Genomic DNA, 23445 nt, shown 5'->3' with positions numbered 1-23445 from the left:
TAATCTAGGAGCAAGCGCTAACAAGAAGGCAAATATTAAAATAAATCAAATTTCTATATTATAGAATATTAAAAACAGTTTTCAAAAAAAGCTGAGAAAATCCCAAATAGGAAAACCAAAGAAATACATGTCAAGGCACCTCATAACTAAATCTCTGAAAGCTGAAAATACAGGAAAAATATCCTGAAATAGAAAAATAATAAAAAGAATTATACGAAATTCAAATTATAGTGGCTGTACTGGAATACACATGCACACAAAACATACCCCATGTTCTCACTTATAAATGGACACTAAACTATGGGGACACATGAACGTACAGACGACACTGGAGACTCTGAAAGATCGAAGGGTAGGACGGGGTAAGGTGTGAAAAATGACTTATTGGACACAATGTTCACTATTCTAGTGATGGGCGTCCTAAGAGCCCCGACTTCATCACTGCACAATATATGCATGTAAGAAACATACACTCGTACCCTCTAATGGTAGAAAGTTGTTTTAAAAATTTGCTCATTGTTACTGAGCTGTAGTTCATCAATATCAAGGCTACCTGGATATCCTGCAGACCCAGCTGTTTCACTCAGCGAAGCCACTGCCAAACACTGACTTTTCACTTTATTACCTTTCGGCACAATGTGACTGGCTGTGAAACATGTCATGGAACTGCTGGAGAGAAGAGATTTGATCTCCAAGGTGTGTTCAGATTTCACACTACAATTAGGTGGCTGCAAACATAATTGCAGGTTTGGCCATTACTTTTAATGGCCAAAAAAATAGCCAAAACCGCAATGACGTTGGCACCAACCTAATAAAAAGTATGGCCATTTCAACCTTGGTTTAAAGCTTTTTAGACTTGAATACCATTCAGAGGCCAGTCTCGAACAAGTTTCCTACTTCATGGAAAAGTATTATCAGAGGGTGTCCCTGAGGATCAAACTTTAGTGATTGCTTTTAGCAACGAAAATATTCTATTAGCGGCAGAATAAAGCATGATCTCAATTGTGATGTTTAATCAGCCAGAGCTAGCAATTTTTCTCTTCATTCCAGAAATTAATGGTGACAGATACTTTGAATGGCTAATCCTGAAGCATTCACAGCCTCTTCTCCCTGTCCTTCCTGCTGGCAGCGCTTCCTTGCAACAGGAGGAGGTCAAGTGACTCAATAGAAGACATAGTGGAAATCCTCCTGGACAAGTGCCTGAAAGTTGGCATAGCCGTCTCCCCTAGTTCCCTTTCTACCTTCTGGACAAGATGACTTGAGTTCAGGGGCCATCTTGAATTTACGAAGGAAAAGGCCAAGGGACTCACACACTGTAGATCCTGACAGTGTCTGATTGCTAAACAAACTCCTCACTGGCAGATTTCTTGTTGTGTTTTTTTACATTTAAGCCACTGTAGATGTATTTTGTTTCCTGCAGCTAAATATTATTGCAATGAAAATGCTAATGAAATAAATCAAGTTGAAAGGGTTGGAAGATAGAATTGGGCCTATCAGAACATTTGTGGGTTGGCCTCAGGTGTTAGCATGTAAGTATGTGTATGTGCATGTTTATTTAAAGTCCCTAATACCTCCCCACTGGTTGTAAACTACCTGTGTAAGGTTCTCTGTTGCCCAGGCTGGAGTGCAGTCATACAATCAATCTTGGCTCACTATAACCTCCACTTCCTGGGCTCAAGGGATCCTCCCATCTCAGCCTCCCTAGTTGCTGGGACCACAGGCGCACACCACCACACCTGATTAATTTTTGCATTTTTGGTAGAGATGTGGTTTCACCATGTTGCCAAGGCTGGTCTTGAACTTCTGAGCCTCCCAAAGTGCTGGGATTAGAGGCACGATGCACTGCGCCTGGCTAGGTTTCCTTAATAGGTCCAGTTTGTCTCTTTTACACTGCCACAATCAAGGATGGAAAAAAAAAAAAAAAGAAACCTAGAGAGTTGGTATCAGAAGACAACTTCCACACACATGGAAACTTTTCTAATTTGGTAAGCTCTGAATATCACCAGAAGATTTGAGATAATAGCCTAGGAGCATGAAATTATAAAAACTGTTAGGGACATTCTTAGAGAGTTTATGAAGCTCTAGAGGGCTGTGCCCACATGACCAAGTGCTGAGGAGCTTAGGGAAAATCTGCTTTGCCCAGCCAGGACCCGGGTGCCGCTCTTGTCCTTACACAACCTTGGAACAACCCACTTCCTCGTCTGTGCAGTCAGCTTCAGCTGACTAAGCCATTGCAAGCACTGGGCTCTGTTGCTATTAGTGCCTTGGCCAGCTCACTATAAACCATCTGCTGGCTTTCCCTGCAACCATCATCCTGCAAAGATCACGGTTTGATCTGTTCTACCACAATGGGGCCAACACTCCCTGATTGACAATATTAGTCAATTTCAAAGTGAAGTTCTTACCAACAATGGGTTGTTTCTCACATCCTTTGTATCCTCTACCCTGCTTCAGTTTTACAAATAACCTTCATAGTTGGCCTTGGAAATCCATAGACATTTGCTTGGCTCAATAACTTTGCCGGACACAGCTGGGCAGATGTCTGAACAATATTTTGTCATCCTTCTTAAACTCACCACTAGCCCACTGTGAAACAGGTGAAATCAGCTCTTTCTGGCTACACTAGAACATGCCCTAAGCACGCTCAGAGCTTCCTCTTCTCCCTGCTGCCACATTGTGATTCCCTGACTGCCCAGAACCACCCCCTGGAGAGCCTGTACACGTCTCTCCAGCCAATCATCTGTCACATTAGGGAAAGTGGCCTCTCATGAGCAAGCTAGCCTAGGCTTAAGGTTTTATACCATCTGGGCACTAGCTTTTTAATAACCACTCTAAATCCAAAAGAAAGAACCCAGTGGCACTACTTCAGGCATCAGTGCCAGGCTGCTGGGAGACATCAAGTGCCAGTACCTGCGCCAAGCATGGCTTGACCCAGCCTGCCTTCATGAGGAGGCCTCTGTAGTCTCCCTCCTGTGGGACAATGTGATTACTCTAGCACTTAAAAATAACAAAGTAAAAACAAATCCAATTGTGCATGTTTTATTTATCCACTTCCCGCTATCAGCTCTTTCCTAAATCAAGGCATCTTTTTTGTTAACTATATGAGTTAGAAAATGCTGTCCATATATGCAGTGGTGAAAACCCCAACTGGTTGACCTGTACCACGCCACTGTAACCACACACAGGCAAAACTTTCTAAGTGAGACAGAGAAGAACTCTACTGGGTCACTTTCCTTCAGATCAGTGTCTCTGTCCAGTAGCCACTAAGTAGCATTCGATTGCTCTCCTATAACACGAGTGTTCTCTGCAGCGATTTAGTCCATGTTTTTGTTTCATGGATTTCTTTGTTTATTCTGCTTACTACAAATGAAACATCAACAAATTATTCTCTCATTAAGTGCATTGTTAGACTCTCCCATGAATCTTGCAAATTATTCTTTTCGGTGGTATGTGGAAGCTAGCAGAATAACGACCTGCTAAGTATCTGTCCTGTTTCAGTGGCTCTTGAAGAAAAAAAGCATGACAATTATGGTAGCAATGTTTGGGTACTTAAGACTGATGTCATAACTCATTTCAAAAGTCCTTATCATCACCATCTCCACTCATACCTCCCGCCAGACTTTTTGAGTCTTGTTAAAAGTATCTTTAAAAATCATGGGAAGCATGTTCAAAGTAATTTAAGAAAACAAACTTTACACCTTTGCAAAAATAGCCCACCAAGAATTATTGGTGTCAATTCCAAACCCAGATAGACTTCGTGGTGTGAATTTGACCTGCCACTTACGAGTTCCCAAAGGCTTGATCCAGGGCAGCTGGGAAGTAAACAGGAGACGTACGGAATAATAATTAGAAGGGGACTCCCTGTCCCACCAGTGTTTATTTCCTTCTCATTCTCTGTAGAACAGACTCCCAGCCTAAAAATCGTTCCTATTAATACACCTAACAAGAAATGGGCAGATATATTCCCGTCTATGATGCAAAGCAAGCTTATGCCGCTCACTCTTACTGGGAGCAAAACAGAGCAACACGTAAACAGAATGCACTGCCAGGCACATGAAGTCATGGATGGACAATTTCACCTGAGAGGCTGTTTTGTCACATGGTGGCAGGTGCATAAATGCATTACCAGTTCAATTAACCGTCCTGCTGTGAGCCCTTCTCTCCTCTTATGTCCCTAGTGAGCCCTCCAAGGAAGCTTCTGCTCTTCCAGGTGTGAAACGAGCATAATGATAAGCTCCCACATTAGGCATGTCATCAAAGATTGATCTCACAGCCATGTGACACTGTCTGTCTCTCTTTACTTGCCTGAGCCTACAAGACCAACATTAGAAATGGGCAAGGGGAATGTCTGTTTTTTTTCGCTGTCTTTATCACAGCCTCTTTTCTTATTGCTGCTGTTGATGCTGTCCCTCTAGCTCTACTAACTTCCATTTGGGTGGCAGTTCTGTCCCACAAAGTCAGATGGAATTACGACCCAACACTGCATTTGGGTGCCAGCGGGTGACCTACTTGTTCTATACATCCTATGTGTACTTAGATAAGTGAGAATCTTTGGACATCATAAAATGATAATTACTTTTTAGTTTACATGTTCAAAGGTCAAGAAGAGATATAGGAGGAAGAGTCTTATTCAGTTTCATTTTTTTTAACTGTATGCTTTCAATCAATCCAATGGAATGACATAGTAAACCTGTATGGAAGTAATCTGGCCATCTATTTTCTGCTAATCTGGAAAAAAAAATAAGGAGAATGATAATGCTACAAGGCAGTGAATTAGCTCAGGCTTAACAAGTTCCTGCAGTGACTGCTTTGTTAGGCAAATGATACCTTCACATGCCTTAAGGATTAGAAAAACCCAGAGCTGGAGAGACAAAAACGGATCTGTCAAGCAATCCGAACCAAGCCTGCCGGAAGTTCTCCTTAAGTTTACTCCTAAAGGAAATCGGGCTTAGTATTAATTTTGTGACAATTTTTTAAACCTAGGATCAACTCGTTGCACTTCAAAAGATCTTTGAGAAGGCTGAGGATGGTGGCATGCGCCTACAGTCCCAGATGCTCAGGAGGCAAGGCAGGAAGATCGCTTGAGCCCGGGAGCCTGAGACCAAAGTGTGCGATGACACTTGTGAAGAGTCACTGCACTCCAGCCTGGCCAACACTGTGAGACCTTATCTTAAAATGATGTTTAAAATCTTTTAGAAGTAATACATTTAACAATGTAGTACTCAAAGGCAGTGACATAGGTTCGAATCCTGGCTCTGCCACTCATCAGTTATATGACTTTGAACAGGTTAGTAAGACTCAGTCTCCTCACCTACAAAAGAGGAATGAGAGGATTTCTATGAGGTTTAATGTATATAAGGCATCACGTATATAAAAACGGTATAACATAATAGTGATGAGGATCCTGACTTGGTATCAGATCCAGGCACAGCTTATTAGTTAAGTATGTTGGGAATATTATTTAACTTCTCTGAGCTTCAATGGTGCTGTGATTCATAGGTCACAGGGCTGCTGGAGTTTCAGTGAGACTCTAAAATAGGGGTCAGCAAACTTCTATTGCTCTCTCTCTCTCTCTCTCTCTCTCAATCTCAAAAACAAGGTCTCGCTATGCTGCCCAGGCTGGACTGGACAGGAGCAATTCTGCTTCAGCCTCCTGAGTAGCTAGGACTACAAGCAAATACCACCATGCTTAACCAAACTTTTCTTTTCTTTCCTTTCCCTTTTCTTTTCTCTTTCCTTTCCTTTCTTTATCTTTTCTTTTCTTCCTTCCTTTTTTTTTCTTTTTGAGATGGAGTTTCATTCTTGTTACCCAGGCTGGACTGCAATGGCACAATCTCAGCTCACCACAACCTCCGCCTCCCAGGTTCAAGCAATCCTCCTCCCTCAGTCTCCCGAGTAGCTGGGATTACAGGCATGTGCCGCCACACTGGCTAATTTTTATATTTTAGAGATGGGGTTTCTCCATGTTGTTCAGGCTGGTATTGAATCCCTGACCTCAGGTGATCCGCCTGCCTCGGCCTTCCAAAGTGCTGGGATTACAGGCATGGGTCACCAGACCTGGTCCAAATTTTTCTTTAAAGGCTAAAAGAGTAAACATTTTAGGTTTTGCAGGCCATATGGTCTCTGTCACAACTGACCAACTCTGCCCTTGTTGCACAAAAGCAGTCATAGAGAATATTTAAATGAATGGGTGTGGCTGTATTCCAATAAAATCTACTCACAGAAGGAGGTGGTGGGTCAGATTTTGCCCACGAACCATAATTTGCCAATTCCTGCTCTGGTAGATGATCGATAAATGTTAGCTCTAAAATATAAGTATAAATATAAATGTAAAGAAACAACCATTTTAATTAAGGTAATTGGTAACAGATGAGATAGAAAGTGAAAAAAAAACATTGAAGATTCTAGTCTTGGCATACTAAAAATAAAGAACAAGAAGATCCAACTTCAGGATAATAGAGAAATGAAACAGAAGAGGCTATAATGTAAATCACTGTGTACAGTCCCTGCTAGTTGCTAATTTTATATCCACTCTTAAGAGCACGAGAGAACCAAGCTGAAGAAAGCCAAGTGCTAAGAATGGCAGAGAAGAAAATTTGAAGAAACCCAGGTGATTGACAGAAACCATGACTGATGACATCATGGAGCTCCTAGACCAGCCTGGGACCTCCTGTCTCTATGCTTCTTGGAACATGAGAAAAATAAGCTGTATTTAGTTATGTTCCTTTATTCAGGTTCTCTTACATGCAGCTGCATATAATCCCTAAATGCTGTTTATACCACATATTATCAAGTCTAGAATGCTGTAGATTTTAAGATGCCTCATTATTTTGTGTACAACTTATTACTAAGAAAACAAATCTTACCAATTATGCTATAACACAATGCCGAGATAGTCCTATTAGGTGTGTGAATTGGCCACACCCAGCTTTCTTACTTCTACATTTCTTTTGCTTATTCTGAAGGATTTTACCATTTCTCTGGACATCCATCTCATTGTAGGAGGATGATAAAATATCCTTTTACATACATGTCAGGGACTAAACCAAATCTCCTTGTGGATATCTTCTTTTCATTGGTCCCACTGGCTTCTGCTTTTCAGAGCCACCTCATATTTTGTGCTTTGCACAAAAGCACCTGCCCAAGAGGGGCAAATGAGAGCTGAAATCCAGCCTGCACTCAAATATCCTGGCATGTGGCTGCCACCAAATACAGAGGTGGAAACATTTTGTGACACACCTGCCTGCAGAAAGGCCTTCTTCTGGTTTGCACAATGGGTCAGCGTGTAGCCCTGGCACTGGAGTATGGTGGAGAGAAGGAAAGATTTCTCACTTCCTGGCTTTTCTAGTGAAGACAGATTGCAAAGAATGGAATGTGATGATGGCTGTGAAGGACATCAGGCTGTGAAGGTCCTCAGGCTCTGGGACACAGGACAAGCATGCCTAACAAGGGGGGTGGCAGGAAAGGCGGACACCTGCCGAGTGGGAGTTAGCTGCGTGAAGGAACAGCGGTGGGAACAAAGACATGGCAGGAAGGGAGAACTGCATGTGTGTTGAATGAAAAGAACATGTTGCAATTGAGGAAAGCGTGAATTTATGAGGAGAATGTGAAGATGAAGATTTAAAATGGTGAGAAAGGCCGGGCTCAGTGGCTCATGCCTGTAATCCCAGAACTTTGGGAGGCCGAGGCAGGTGAGTCGCCTAAGGTCAGGAGTTCAAGACCAGCCTGGCCAAGATGGTGAAATCCCATCTCTACCAAAAATACAAAAATTAGCCAGGAGCAGTGGTGTGTGACCATAGTCCCAGCTATTTGGGAGGCTGAGGCAGGAGAATGCTTGAACCCGGGAGGTGGAGGTTGCAGTGAGGTGAGATCCTGCCACTACACTCCAGTCTGACTGACAGAACAAGACTCCATCTCAAAAATAAAATGGATAAAATGATGAGAAAACCACATACTGGCCAAAAAATGAATGGATTTGAGAAATATTTAGAAGGTGCAAGTGACAAAATAATTAGATTGGCTTGTGGGGAGGAGAGAAGGGTATGGGGAAGAATGGGGTGAGAGGAGCAAGGAAACAGCCTGGGAGGAGATAAGGAGAGAATGGATGGCCGTGCCATTTATCTAACTAGGGAAGAAGAGCAGAATAATCTAGGGACCAGATTATTCCATTTTGAACATGTTGAGTCTCCTGCAATATCCAGCTGGAGACAGAAAGCTCTTTCCATCTCTCCTCACCCACCTCCAGCCATGCTCCTCTTATTGGTATATTTCCTCTTCCATGTTCTCCTTCCCTCCTGAGTCTAAGGCCTCCCAACCTCAGGTCTTCAATTCCCATCAAAGAAAGCAAACAAAAAAAAATTTTTTTAAACCAAATAAATGAAAACGATTAATTATACTCCCCAGAGAAGGCATTCACAAGACATGTAGCAAATATTTCATCTCAGAGTCTAAAGCATCTGCAGTTGGATTTTGTCCTCTGGTCTGGAGCTTCTTCCAAATGATGGGTGGGTAATTAACCCTGTATCTGCTGATGAAAAATGGTCTCTAGTGGGATCTTTCTCAGAAGACAGCAAGAAAGTAACTGAAGACAAATTCTAACTTTCTCTTCAGAGCCACCGGGGATTCCAGTCACACGGGTACATAAATCACAACACAGCTGAATAGATCCATGGTTTTTACATGGTGTTTAGCTTTTGTCTAAGGATAGGTTCCTTAGAAGTAACACCTGAGATGGAGATTCCCACGCAAGTAATTGTGGTGGAAGCGCACCAAGGGAAGGGGAGTGGGGGAAGCAGGACAGGGCAGGAGGGAAAATCTGAACAAGGATGTGGTCTGAGATAGAGCCCTGGAGTCAGACTGCACTACAGAGTCTATACATTTTGAGGCAAGGGACCAGCCCTTTGTACCCTATCAATTGGTTATTGCCTGGGGGCTGCTGGGTGGCGTAACTTCTAGGAGAAGGCAGCCTCACACAGAAGGCAATGCTGCGGGTCAGGGGCAGCTATGGGTCATAACCAGGAAAATCTCACAGCAGCTGGGAGATAGGTTCACCAGGTCTGGTAAAGGGAACCTGAACAGGGAACCAATGGCTTTCTTGAAACAACAAACATACACAGTCACGTGAGTGAGCACACATTCCCACACACAGGCATGCACACATGCACACGTGCGCACACACACATTCCCACACACCGCTGACAGACGACTCTGCCTGTGATTCTGCCCCTGAGTCACAGAAAATCTTTTGGCTCCTTATCACCCCCAGTAGGAGAGAAAATTCACCCGTTCTCATGAGAAACTCGTAGGAGTAAACAGAAAACACTTTGCTTAGATAAGAAATGTCTTAAAATGTTAGAAAAGTAAACAAATTAGTTAAGATCATCATCATCTCACAAGAAAACCAAGAACTTAATGCAGACTTAAAAAACCCCATGAATGAAGGAAAAAAGGAAAGCAAACACAGAGATACCGCTTACAAGGAGATGCAAAAAAAGCTGACTAGCTCATGCATCAGAGCTAACGCACATTGGGTGCTTATTACAGATCTGTCAAGCTGAATGAAATGAAACTGAATATCCCACCGCAAAACATCATATACCGGATGTTTGACTTTAAAAATTGTTATTAAAATACTTAAAACCTAAAGAGACAAGCAAAGCAAATGTGAAGGCAGTAGTTTCCATTGGTCATCTGCCAGCCTCCTGCCCAATGAAATGCCCTTCCAGAGTCCCATGAGAATCGCTGGAGAGCACTAGAGCATTAAGAATCTGAAAAGCCTTGAAAATAAATAAACTCATGGAAATATTTTAAACGGATGCTTCTCAAACATATATAATTGCAGAATTCATTCAAGTTAACTATTAATATGCTGTTATGGATTGATTGGGAGCCCCTCAAAATTCATATCTTGAAATCCTAACCCCAGTACCTCAGAATAAAACCTTACTTGGAAACAGGTCTTTACAGAGGTAATCAAGTCAAATGAGGTCATGAGAGCAGGCTGCGTTCCAAAACGAATGGCATCCTTACAAAGAGGGGAAATTTGGACACGGACACCGGCCCAGAAGGAAGAACTGTCAAGAAAATAGACATCCACAAGCCTAGGAGAGATGCCTGCAACAGATCCTTCCCTCTCAGACGGAACCCACCCTGTTCGGACTTGCAAGGCAACTGTGAGACAATCCATTTCTTTAAGCCACGCAGCCTGTGGCACTTGGTTACAGGAGACCCAGAAAACGAATGCCCAGGAACGTGCTTAGGGGAAACACTGAGGATGGGATGGCAAAGCCTGCCTGCTGGACCATCAAAAAGTAACAGTCACTATCGCATTATGTGATTTCAAAGTAGAATAAATAAAACCATTATGTAATCATTAAAGGTATAATAAACAAGGGTCTGAGAATACCAGAACATCATAAAAGGGGGAAAAAATAGGCAGAAACAGAATGATAATTTGAAATGTCAGTGTTTCATATAACAAATCAGGAGTATTCAAATTTGATGAAGAAAGCGCAGAGTCGATGAGTGTAATAAAACAGGTCGAATCAGCAGTCATGTATTTGATAGAATGCATGATAGAATCATATCAGAAGCTAATATACTTTTTCCATGAATGTGTCATCAAAAGCATCGAATAAAGCACAAAAATTTCTACATATAAAGAAAAAAAAGACAGATTCTCTATACTATATTCCCAAAATAAAATGGATACAATTTGAGATTAAAAAACAGTATAAAATTCTTTAAAATTTTAAACGAATCTCCTACATAGTAACCTACATTAGAGAAGAAATCTACAACATAACCTGGATATATTCTAAAACATATATGGTCGTATTATATAATGCACACACATTGATCAACAATATGTAAAGTTATGTGTATGGCTTATGCATAATCATTGAAGCAATATACAAGGAAATGTATCCAAATGAGCACGTCATCTTTGGGTTGTAGAAGTGAGCCACGATTTTTCTTACTTTCTGAATTTTCTAAATTATCTCCTTTTTTGGTTTGGGTTTTTTTTTGTTGTTTTTTTTTTTGAGACACAGTCTTGCTCTGTTATCCAGGCTGGAGTACAGTGGCGCCATCGCAGCTCACTGCAACCACCGCCTCCCAGGTTCAAGTGATTCTCCTGCCTCAGCCTCCCAAGTAGCTGGGACTACAGGCACGTGCCAACACGCCCAACTAATTTTTGTATTTTTGTAGAGACACAGTTTTGCCGTGTTGGCCAGGCTGGTCTCAAACTCCTAACCTCAGGCATCTGCCCCCCTCAGCCTCCCAAAGTGCTGGGACTACAGGCTTGAGCCATTATACCCACCTATCTCCTATTTATTTATTTATTTTTATTTTTTTTCTAGGTTTTTTTTTTCTTTTTTATTGCATTTTAGGTTTTGGGATACATGTGCAGAACATGCAAGACAGTTGCATAGGTACACACATAGCAGTGTGTTTTGCTGCCTTCCTCACCTTCACCCACATTTGGCATTTCTCCCCAGGCTATCCCTCCCCAGCTCCCCCCCACCTGCTGGCCCTCCCCTATTCCCCCCAATAGACCCCAGTGTTCAGTACTCCCTTCCCTGTGTCCATGTGTTCTCATTTTTCATCACCCGCCTATGAGTGAGAATATGCGGTATTTCATTTTCTGTTCTTGTGTCAGTTTGCTGAGAATGATGTTCTCCAGATTCATCCATGTCCCTACAAACGACACAAACTCATCATTTTTGATTGCTGCATAATATTCCATGGTGTATATGTGCCACATTTTCCCAATCCAGTCTATCATCAATGGGCATTTGGGTTGGTTCCAAGTCTTTGCTATTGTAAACAGTGCCGCAATGAACATTCGTGTGCATGTGTCCTTATACTAGAACGATTTATAGTCCTTTGGATATATACCCAGTAATGGGATTGTTGGGTCAAATTGAATTTCTATTTCTAAGGCCTTGAGGAATCGCCACACTGTCTTCCACAATGGTTGAACTAATTTACACTCCCACCAACAGTGTCAAAGTGTTCCTATTTCTCCACATCCTCTCCAGCATCTGTTGTCTCCAGATTTTTTAATGATCACCATTCTAACTGGCGTGAGATGGTATCTCAATGTGGTTTTGATTTGCATCTCTCTGATGACCAGTGATGATGAGCATTTTTTCACATGTTTTTGGCCTCATGTATGTCTTCTTTTGTAAAGTGTCTGTTCATATCCTTTGCCCATTTTTGAATGGGCTTGTTTGTTTTTTTCCTGTAAATCTGTTTGAGTTCTCTGTAAATTCTGGATATCAGCCCTCTGTCAGATGGGTAAACTACAAAAATTTTTTCCCATTCTGTTGGTTGCCGATTCACTCTAGTGACTGTTTCTTTTGCCGTGCAGAAGCTGTGGAGTTTGATTAGGTCCCATTTGTCTATTTTGGCTTTTGTTGCCAACGCTTTTGGTGTTTTGGTCATGAAGTCCTTGCCTACTCCTATGTCCTGAATGGTTTTGCTTAGATTTTCTTCTAGGGTTTTTATGGTGCCAAGTCTTATGTTTAAGTCTTTAATTCATCTGGAGTTAATTTTAGTGTAAGGTGTCAGAAAGGGATCCAGTTTCTGCTTTTTAGAAAGGAAGAAAGGCATCAAAAAAGCAGGAAATGGAGAACTAATAAAGCAAGCATAAAAAAAGTATGAAAAAACCTATAGAATCAGTAACAGAAGGTTCTTTGACAACTTTTTAATCATTGAAATTAAAGGAAAACCTAAATTATTAATATTCAGTATAAGAAAAAGCTATAATTCAAACCAAAATTTTTTTATTTCACTAAAATGGAGAAATATTTTTTCAATTGTATGTCAAAACTCTTTATAACTGGCCAGGCACAGTGGCTCACGCCAGTGATCCCAGCACTTTGGAAGGTCGAGGAAGGTGAATCACTTGAGGTCAGGTGTTAGAGACCAGCCTGGCCAACATAGAGCAAAACCCCATCGCTACTAAAAACACAAAAATTAGCCGGGCGTGGTTGCGCATGCCTGTAGTCCCAGCTACTTGGGCAGCTGAGGTAGGAGAATCGCTTGAACCCAGGGGGCAGAGGTTGCCATGAGCTGAGATTGCAACACTGCACTCCAGCCTGGGTGACAGAGAAAAAAAAAAAAACTCTTTACAACTAAAATGAAATGAATGAGTTTTCAAAAATATTAAATATAAAAGCGAATAGAGCTAGCAGAAATACAGTCTTTATTCCCACTGATTTCAGCTTCCTGCCTCATCTCTTGAGACTTCCTAAGAACTTCATTAAAAAGTAGCCTATAGGCACCAGTTACCCAAGTTTGTTTCACCCTTGAGTGAAAAACTAACAGGAGATGATTTATTATCATACATTCTTTATACTAGAGGGAAAAGCTAACCTAAATAAATAGAATAAAAAGAAAAAAAGAAACGAGGAGAAAAAAGGCACTTGGCCCTGATGAATTTGCAGATCTTTCAAATAACAAAGATTTATGTCACATGTTAATTGTTGCAAAAAATTGAAAAGGCAATATGTTTCTGAACTGATTTTATAAATGAAACATGGATTTACTTCCCAGTCCTTAGACCAATATCACAAAGAGAAAATTACAATATTCAGTATAGATGCAAAGGAAGAAAAGGAGTTAGGAGGGCTAAAAAAGAGGGCGACCAAGAAAGGAAGGAAGAAAGAAAAAACGAAATTACTCCAAATACTTAAAAATAAATTGTCACTGCTGGGCACAGTGGCTCACACCTGTAATCCCAGCACTTTGGGAAGCTGACGTGGGTGGACTGCCTGAGGTCAGAAGTTCGAGACCAGTCTGGCCAACATAGCAAAACCTCATCTCCACTAAAAATACGAAAAAATTAGCCAGACTTGGTGGCATGCGCCTGTAATCCCAGCTACTTGGGAGGATGAGGCAGGAGAACTGCTTGAACTAGGGAAGTGGAGGTTGCAGTGAGCCAAGATTGCACACTGCACTCCAGCCTGGGCGACAGAGTGAGACTCTGTCTCAAAAATAAATAAATAAATAAATAAATAAATAGTTACCGATGATGAAGGAAAGTTTATGCCAAGAATGCAAGGTTGATATAACACATAAAACATTATCAAGATAATTCATCTTATTAACAAGGCGGAGTAAAAATCATATAATTATATAGGCAGGTACAAAAAAGTATTTGATTAGATACAAAATATTTTCTTGATTAAAACCCTAAGAATTCTTCTTTCTTAATATGATAAAGAGTATATATTTAAAACCGATAGTAACTATTATACTTAGCATAGAACATTGGAAATGTTCAGTCTCCGTGTTGGGGCTCACACCTGTAATCTCAATACTTTAGGAGGCCAAGACAGGAGGATTGATTGAGACCAGTAGTTTAAGACCAGCCTGGACAACATAGTGAGACCCCTGTTTTGACAAAAATTAATATCAGCCAGGCACGGTGGTGTACCTCTAGTCCCAGCTACTCGAGAGGCTGAGGTGGGAGGACTGCTTGAGCCCAGGGGTTGGAGAACAGCTGGGAAACATAGGAAGACCCTGTCTCTATAAAATTCTTTTTTAAATGAGCCAGGTGTGGTGGTGGGTACCTGTGGTTCCGGCTACTCGAGAGGCTGAGGTGTGATGATCACTTTAGCCCAGGAGGTCAAGGCTGCAGTGAGCCATGATCACACCACTGCACTCCAGCCTAGTGACACGACAAGACCCTGTCTGTAAAGAAATAAAGAAATAAATACCCTTAGGTTCCACCTTTTAAATTAGGCTGCTGCAGTCAATTGAAATGGAGACCGGACCTGAAGAATCCCCGAGCAGACAACGCAGACAACGCCATTAGCCCCACGAATGACTTAAGCCTTGCTTGATTTGTTGACAGAAGCCAAACTTGAGCAAGGTGTTACAAATACCTAAGCCAAACAAAAACAGAACTTAAGCTCAACCAATCAGAAGCAGCCAGCAAAATTAAATTATCTAACTAGAGACTTTCCAGAGGGATAGCCGAAATAAAGCAACTTTGTAACTGTGACCAAATAATTTCTTTGTCTTACTTCCAAATTCACTCTATAAAAGTCTGTTCTTGACACTTCTTCGACAGAGCCCCAAAACCTCTTTTGCTTTGGAGCCTTCCAATTCATGAATTACCATTTGCTCAATTAAACTCTAAAATTTTATTGTTTGTTTCGATTAACCTTTTAACAAGCTAAAGTGGATTCATATTATAAAAGTCTGATATTTTTATACAATTATACAAAATCTGTATATCTCATACAGTTATTTAAAAAATAAACCTGTATAATTTTATACAGTTGGGACTGTCTACAGGTAAGTGTACTAACAATAGTTGGTAAGCTATAAAGTCGGTAAAGCCTTTCCAGAAAGCAGCCAGACAAGATTTGAAAGCATTATGAAGCCAGGCATGATGGCTCACACCTATCATTCCCAGTACTTTGGGAGTCTGAGGTGGGAGAATCGCTTGAGCCCAGGGGTTTGAGAGCAGCCTGGACAACATAGGGAGATCCTGTCTCCACACAAAAAAAATTAACTGAGCATGGTGGTGCATGCCTGCAGTCCGAGCTACTCAGGAGGCTGAGATGGGAGTATCACTTGGGCCCAGGAGGTCAAGGCTGCACTGAGCCAAGATCATACCACTATACTCCAGCCTGGGTGACAGGGTGAGACTGGGTCTGAAACAGATAAAATAAACTAAAGAACAGTATAAGATGATTTCTCAAGTTGACAAAATAAAAATATTTTAGATATATAAATTATCCCATTCCCCCCGAAATTCCAAATTTTAAAAATAATTCATACAAGAATGTTCATGGTGACATTGTAATAGCAAGATATTAGAAACAGCAGCCACACACATGCAAATGCTCAACAGTCAGTGATGCCTGAGCCAGATAATTGTAAGCGTCACGTGAATTCTCTCCTGTCTCTTACATTCCCTGACTCGGCAAATAACAGCACCATCCAAACAGTAACCCAGCAGAGAAACCCAGGACTTCTTCCTCTACCTCATTCCAGCCCCTCCCCGTGTATTACCTTCCTAACGTGTCTCTGCCTCTAATGTCACCCTCCTACAACTCGTCTTCCACAGTGATGCCACAGTGCTAATTCTGAAATTCAAACCTCCTCCTCCCCCTCTCCACAATTGCCTATAAGTTAAAATCCAAACGGCATGGCGTCCAAAGCCCTCCAAGACCTGACCCTACCTACCAGTTTGTTTCTCCACTCTCACACTCTCCATTCAGTAACCATCTGCACTGTTCACAGGACAGTCTAGGCAGGGCACAGGGTTGTAAAGAGCACGATGGACTCTTTACAGTCCTGTGCCCTGCCTAGACTGTCCTTCCCTGGACTTCCTGTCTTCCTGACAAAGACTTCTCATCTTTTAACCTTAACTCAGTCTTCATATGCCCCTCCTAAGGTACGCAAAAATGTATGACTTTATTTATTTTCTATCATATAATTTCTGCTAATAATAGGGGTAGTGGAGTGGGAGCAACCCAACTTGTCCATTAAATGTAATTCTGTCTCTTTAGCTTTAAAACTGTTACTTTAACGAAGACAGAGAAACTCCTCCTGAGAATGGAAGATCCAACATTTCATGAAACAATATTTCATGAACTTTCCTTTCTTTTCTTTCTTTTTTTATACGGAGTCCCCAGGCTGGAGTATAGTGGCACGATCTCGGCTCACTGCAACCTTGGCCTCCCAGGTTCAAGCGATTCTCCTGCCTCAGCCTCCCGAGTAGCTGAGAGGCACTAGCCACCACTCCACCACCCCCGGCTAATTTTTGTTTTTAGTAGAGATGGGTTTCACTCTATTGGCCAGCTTGGTTTCGAATTCCTGACCTCAAGTGGTCTGCCCACCTCGGCCTCCCAAAGTGCTGGGATTACAAGCATGAGCCATGGCTCCCGGCCAATGTTTTTCTTTTCAAAGGAACTCATGCACTTCAATGTGTCCCAAGATGGCACCTGGATGCAGAAAAAGACACCTCTTCATTTCAGTGAGGTGACATGCTTCAGATCCCTCCCCGGGCGTGCTGACATGTTATTTGCCTTAGTAGGTTTCTGGAAATCCTGAAGTGGTAGCTGCTGAGATGTGGTTTGCCCAGCTTGGATCGTTTTAACCATTGTGATGATGTCAGCTACAGAAATGCAAGACCTGTGGCCTCCCTGGTTGAGAAGTCCCATATTCTGGAGCCATCTGCCCAGGAGGCTTTTCTGGTCCCCATCCTTCCACTCTCTGAAGCCCTGCACTGAGGCTGCTGGAGCTTCTGGGTGTCTTCAGTGCTGAGTGCAGGCTGTAGGCACCTGGTGCACTGTCTCACACCCCTATATTTAGATTTGTCCTCTGCCAGTGCTATTCTACTGTTCCTGTGTCACATGGGATGTGGTGATGTGATGACTTACCCCCAAATAATGCCTCAAAGAAGCAGGAATCTACCCCAATATTCTGCATTGCCACAAAACTACTTGGGTGTTCCTACACCCTCCTCAATTCTGAAGGGGGAGTCCCACATTCATCAATAAACTCCTGCCCTTTTTCTCCTCTCTCCTGGGTGCCTTCTGTTAGCGCTGGAATGGATTTCTAATTCCCTTCCTGATTTACAAGAGCCCTCTACATCAGTGAATATAAATCGACTGAGGATCCTATTAAAATGCAGACTCCAATTCAATCATTCTGGAATGTGGCCTGAGAGTCTGCATTTCTAACAAGCTCCCTGGTGATGCCAACCAGCCTGGCCAATGGCCACCCTTTGAGAAGCAAGCCTGATCAATCCTTCTCTTTCACGAGATTGCATTTACTTCCTGTCTGCGGGGCAGTGACAGCCAGCAAGGTACAGGGAAAGAAAATAGGTGAGCAACGGGAAAATACGTCGGGAGGTGCCCCAGGAACACCATCTCAATTGCTCAAGACCACCACCACATTTTCCTCTTCCGCTGGAACAACTGCTCGTTTGTGGGGACTCCGCATAGGCGATAGAAGTTGCAGTCTCTGCCTGTATATTTGATGAAATGTGTTCCTCCCTAACTGTATCATCATTTTCTTGAAAGCATAGAGCAGAATTCCCAAACTGATGGCGACAGGCTGCATATGGCCCCACAGATGTTTTGTTTTACCATCACAGTGTTTTTAAGATACATGAGTTAGTTGCCAAATGTAAAGCACTGATCCTCAACCCCAACTGCACACAAGAACCACCCGGAACATTCTCCGAAACATGTCAGGGTCTGAGTCCCGCCCCCTTAACGACTGGTCGTCAACCTGCCTGGGAAGGGTCCTAGATGTCAGTATTTGCTTTGAGTAAGCTTTTTACTTTAGAACAGTTTTAGATTACACAATTATTGCAAAGACAATACAGAGTGTTTCCATATAACCCACATTCAGATTCCCTCTTATTAACATCTAACATTAATACAGTACATTTGTCACAATTAATGAATGAACATATATACATATATATATATATATAATTTTTTTTTTCAGACAGAGTCTTGCTCTGTCTCTCAGGCTGGAGTGCAGTGGTACAATCTCAGCTCACTGCTACCTCCACCTCCCAGGTCAAGCAATTCTCCTGCCTCAGCCTCTCGAGTAGCTGGGATTACAGGTGCCCGCCACCTCACCCAGCTAATTGTTGTATTTTTAGTAGAGATGGGGTTTCACCATCTTGACCAGGCTAGTCTTGAACTCCTGACCTTGTGATCCACCCGCCTTGGCCTCCCAAAGTGCTGGGATTCCAGGTATGAGCCACCGCGCCTGGCCTGAACTTGTATTTATACATTATTATTAACAGATGTCATACTTTACTCCGACTTCCTCAGTTCTTCCCTGATGATCTTTTCTGCTCCAGGATCCCATCTAGGACACCACATTCCATTTAGTTGATGTGTCTCCTTCGGCTCTTCTTCGTCATCACAGTTTCTCAGTCTTACCTTGGATTTGATGATTGAGACTGTCTTGGGGAGTATTGGTCAGGTGTCTGTAGAATGCCCCTCATTTGGGATTTTAAGCATGTGAAGAGTTCATGTAATTCTAACACTTTGGGAGGCTAAGGTGGGAGGGTCACTCAAGGCCAGGGGTTTGAGAGCAGCCTGGGAAACATAGCAAGACCCTGTCTCTACAGATAAATAAAATCTGTGTTACTAAAAAAAGAGTCCGCATGAAATTTCAGACTCTGGCTTTGCTTGACTGTGGGGGGAGATCTGACCACATGGAGACTGCAGTCTTCCACGGAAATAACAGATTGGCCATGAGAAGTGACTGTCAGCACCCTGCAGTACTCCACAATCAGCTTTCCTACTGGCCCACATCTTCTGAAATTCCGCCTCCCACGCAGACCTTAATTCCATCATCTTTTATGCATAGCACCTAGAATGCTGCCTGACACTTGATGAATGACTAGATGAATGAATGAATGAGTGAGTGAATTTATAAAGAATAAATGCGTAGCTGGGCGCAGTGGCTCATGCCTATAATCCAAACACTTTGGGAGGCCAAGGTGGGCAGATCACCTAAGGTCAGGAGTTCAAGACCAGTCTGACAACCATGGAGAAACTTGTCCCTACTAAAAAATACAAAATCAACTGGGCGTGGTGGCACATGCCTGTAGTCCCAGCTACTTGGGAGGCTGAGGCAGGAGAATTGCTTGAATCCAGGAGGTAGAGGTTGCGGTGAGCCAAGATTGCACTCCAGGCTGGGCAATAAGAGCGAAACTCGGTATCAAAGAAAAAAAAGAACAAATGTGTAGTTACTGAAAATGTCAAATGTATATAAATATATAAAATTAGTTGATTGTGGTAGCATGCAGCTGTAGTCCTGGCTACTCAGGAGGCTGTGATAGGAGGATCATCTGAGCCTGGGAGTCAAGGCTACAGTGAGCTGTGAGTGCACCACTCCCCTTTAGCCTGATAAATTAGGTGATAAGAATGAGATCCTGTCTCAGAAAAATTAAATACTGGGCCAATATTGCAGACTGGTTTACTCAACATTCATTCTAACCCACTTCCTATGTAATAGAATCTTGAAAGCTAAAAACTGCATTTCCCAGACTTCTGTGCAGCTAGGTCCCCTCATGGGAAGTTAGAAGCCTGGTGCAAAAGGAATTGCGGTTTTTGCCATTACTTTTTTTTTTTTGAGATGGAGTCTAACTCTGTAGCCCAGGCTGCTGTGCAGTGGCATGATCTTGGCTCGCTGCAACTTCCACCTCTCAGTTCCAGTTCAAGCAATTCTTCTGCCTCAGCCTCCTGAGTAGCTGGGATTACAGGCACAAGCCACCATGCCCAGCTAATTTTTATACTTTTAGTAGAGATGGGGTTTCACCATGTTGTCCAGGATGGTCTCAAACTCCTGACCTTGTGATCTGCCCACCTCAGCCTCCCAAAATGCTGGGATTACAGGCGTGAGCACTCTTTCAGAGAGGTTTTCTCTCCCAGGCCAGCTGTCACTCTAATCTGCCCTCCCCGCTCAGATCCCAGCTGGACACATGGCTCACTGGTTTTTCTGTTACTTTATAAATGCAGTTAAGAACCCTATCCCTCACATTTTGAGGACAGAACAGAGTAAGCTGGGGTACACAGAGTTTGGAGAAGGGGCAGTGGAGGTCTGGCTAAATATGTCTAAAACCTTGATTTTTTTTCCCCTAAGGACAGAAGTAAAATAGAATGTATACACTTATTCATTCCCTCATTTTATAATGAATATAGAATATGACCAGCAATGTTCTGGACACTTGATCTTATTTACTTTTGACAGAAACCCTGGGAGCAAAGTACTGTTACCTTCATTTTATAAACAAAGAGATCAAAGCTTAGAGAAGTGAATTATCTTGATTGGGTGCTGTAAGAAATCAAAATAGATCCATCTGAATCTAAGGCTGTGTTCTTTCCACTTCATTATTCTGCCTCCCCCATGTCAGTCTGCAACTAAAGACACTGTGTCCTAGAGAATATTGCCAGTCTTTTTTTTGACAGAGTCTTGCTCTGACAGCCAGGCTGGAGTACAGTGGCATCATCTTGGCTCATTACAACCTCTGCCTCCCAGGTTCAAGTGATTCTCCTGCTTCAGCCTCCCAAGTAGCTGGGATTACAGGTGCCCCACCACCACCATACCCATGCCAGTCTTTACCAAATAAACCTTGCAAATGCAGAGCATAACCACAGCAGTCACTCAGCAGTTGCTGAAAGCTGAAGCAGGCTGTCCAGCTTGGAGGAGGGCAGCGGAGCTATTAGGAACCTATGAATTTAGTTCTTTTCAGTAGATCTTTCTGGAGAGTATATCCAGCCATAAGAAATACTTGACAGTGCAATAAGAATATTTGCCTTCGCTATTTTTGTCATTTACATGACCTATTCTTGCTGCGGAGAGGGCTTAATGCCAATTACTCCTTCTCTAAAGAGAGAAAAACATTTACTCTTACCATTGTCACCTGCTCAGTCTTTGACTAAGACTGTGCGGTGTTCAGCAGTATCTGCCAGTTAATGGAAATGCACAGTCTAGGAGAAATTGGAGAAGAGAGGAAGTTGCCAGAAATTTTTTCCAGACCACTGGATCCTCCTAGAACTAATTAGTTTGAGGCATGTGAGGAAGAGAGATTGTGTATGTCTTATGGTCAGTAGGAGTATAGGCTAGGCACCAACTGATGCCCTCCCAGAATGAAGGCACTTCCTCCCCCAGACAGAATTAGCCTCTCCCTCTGCTCTGCCTGCACCGCACTGGGAACATATCTACACATTCACACTTACCACACTTGAGTTTACTTGTCTGCCGCCTCAGGATCAGGAATGCTGTCTTTTCATCTGTCTCTATATCAAAACTCTTTCAGTGTTGGTGGCAAAAGACAAAAACTAATTCAAACTGGCTTCAGCCAAGAAGCTGGGGTGGGAGGAGAAAATCTACTGGCCCATGTAATTGAAGAGTTCAGGGCTAAGGGCCGGATTGATCCAGCCTGGATCTAGCGGCTCTAATAATATCCTCAGAATTCCATTTTTCTCTGTCTTAGCTCTGCCTCCCGCAGTGTGGGTTTATTTTAGGCACTATGTGGTGGCTTCTGGCCATTCCAGGCTCACGTCATCCTCTCCGTTAGTAACCTCAGGAGGAAAAGATCTCGCTGGTACTTACCACGTAAGTCCTTGGTTCATTGCTATTGGAGGAAACTGAGTGATTCGTTTACTACCTGAATCACTAGCAAGCAGAATTCAGCACCGTGACTGGCCAGCCTTCAGTCACATGCTCGGCCTGGAGCTGGGGGTGGAGCCTTCTAAGCCACGCCCACTGAGCAGGGGTGGGTGGGCGTGGCTCCCTAAAACAAACGTAAGAGCTCCTAACAAATAAAGGTGGAGTGGATGGTAAATGACCAAGACGACACATGCTCCCGCAGCAGCCCCACTGCAAAATATGGGGGCTTGGCACACAGTAGGAACCAGAAGTCTTTCTTCAGTTTATTCTTGAAGAAGGAAGTGCTGCCGGATGCAGACTTGGGCTTAAAGGTGCTCTGACCCAAGCAGTGCTATATAGACGGTGTTGGTGAGAGATACCCATCGTGGCTTTCTCTACTCTTACTACTCTCCTCCATTTCTGTTTTTTTGTTTGTTTTTTGAGATGGAGTCTCACTCTGTCGCCCAGGCTGGAGTGCAGTGTCACCGTATCAGCTCAGTGCAACCTCCGCCTCCCGGGTTCAAGCAATTCTCCTGTCTCAGCCTCCTGAGTAGCTGGGACTACAGGCACACGCCACCACGCCCAACTAATTTTTTGTAGTTTTAGTAGAGACAGGGTTTCACCATGTTGGCCAGGCTGGTCTCAATCTCTTGACCCCATGATCTGCCCACCTGGGATTCGCAAAGTGCTGGGATTACAGGTGTGAACCACCGCGCCCGATCTCTTCTCTGAGTCTCTGACTCAGCCTGGTAAGCTGCACTTGATCCCGGGTACCTTCCTCTGTTTCACAGCATGCCATGTATTTTCCAATCGTGACTAGTCCTCTGTCGATAGAGAAACAGCTCTCTACTGTTTCCTCCCTCTTTGGTCTATGCAACTCAACTGGAACTGAGCTGCCTTGAGGAGACCTAAGTTGGGCCAAATGCATTGTTACACCAGCATGAAGGATGGGAAGCAAAAAAATGCCAGAACTGAAATTTTAGCCTACAGAGCTCCCATTTTAAGCATCCCATGACCTCTTTTCTACAATTTATCTGGATGATATCCTGAGAATAAATCCAGTAGCCTTTCAAGATGGCAGCAGTGGCTAAATAGTTGCAGTGTTGCTGGTAAATTTCCATCTCAGTGTTTTGCCAGTTGACCTAGGGAATACTGTACCCTGAGACAGTTAAGTTCATAGCTAAACCCTGTATAGCATCTATGAGAAGGTACACTCTTTTACAGGCTGTTGTGATTTTAGAGGCAGTCTTTGACAACTCCCAAAAGAACGTGGGGTTGACAGAATCTTCCTATATT

At 42.9% G+C, this 23445-nt stretch overlaps 1 long non-coding RNA gene across 1 annotated transcript in view; it reads right to left on the bottom strand.

The window, feature by feature from the left end:
- Positions 1–22096, bottom strand: part of LOC144582016 (uncharacterized) — a 103835-nt gene extending 81739 nt beyond the window's left edge. The window contains exon 1 of the long non-coding RNA XR_013533667.1: positions 21738–22096. This is a non-coding gene — a long non-coding RNA (uncharacterized LOC144582016). The remainder of the gene's footprint in view (positions 1–21737) is intronic.
- Between the last annotated feature and the right edge of the window lie 1349 nt (positions 22097–23445).

The sequence above is a fragment of the Callithrix jacchus genome, chromosome 4 (genome assembly GCF_049354715.1).
Source record: "Callithrix jacchus isolate 240 chromosome 4, calJac240_pri, whole genome shotgun sequence".
Lineage (NCBI taxonomy): Eukaryota > Metazoa > Chordata > Mammalia > Primates > Cebidae > Callithrix > Callithrix jacchus.
The sequence above is the reverse complement of the archived record's forward strand: the minus strand, read 5'-3'. Positions and strand labels throughout refer to the sequence as shown.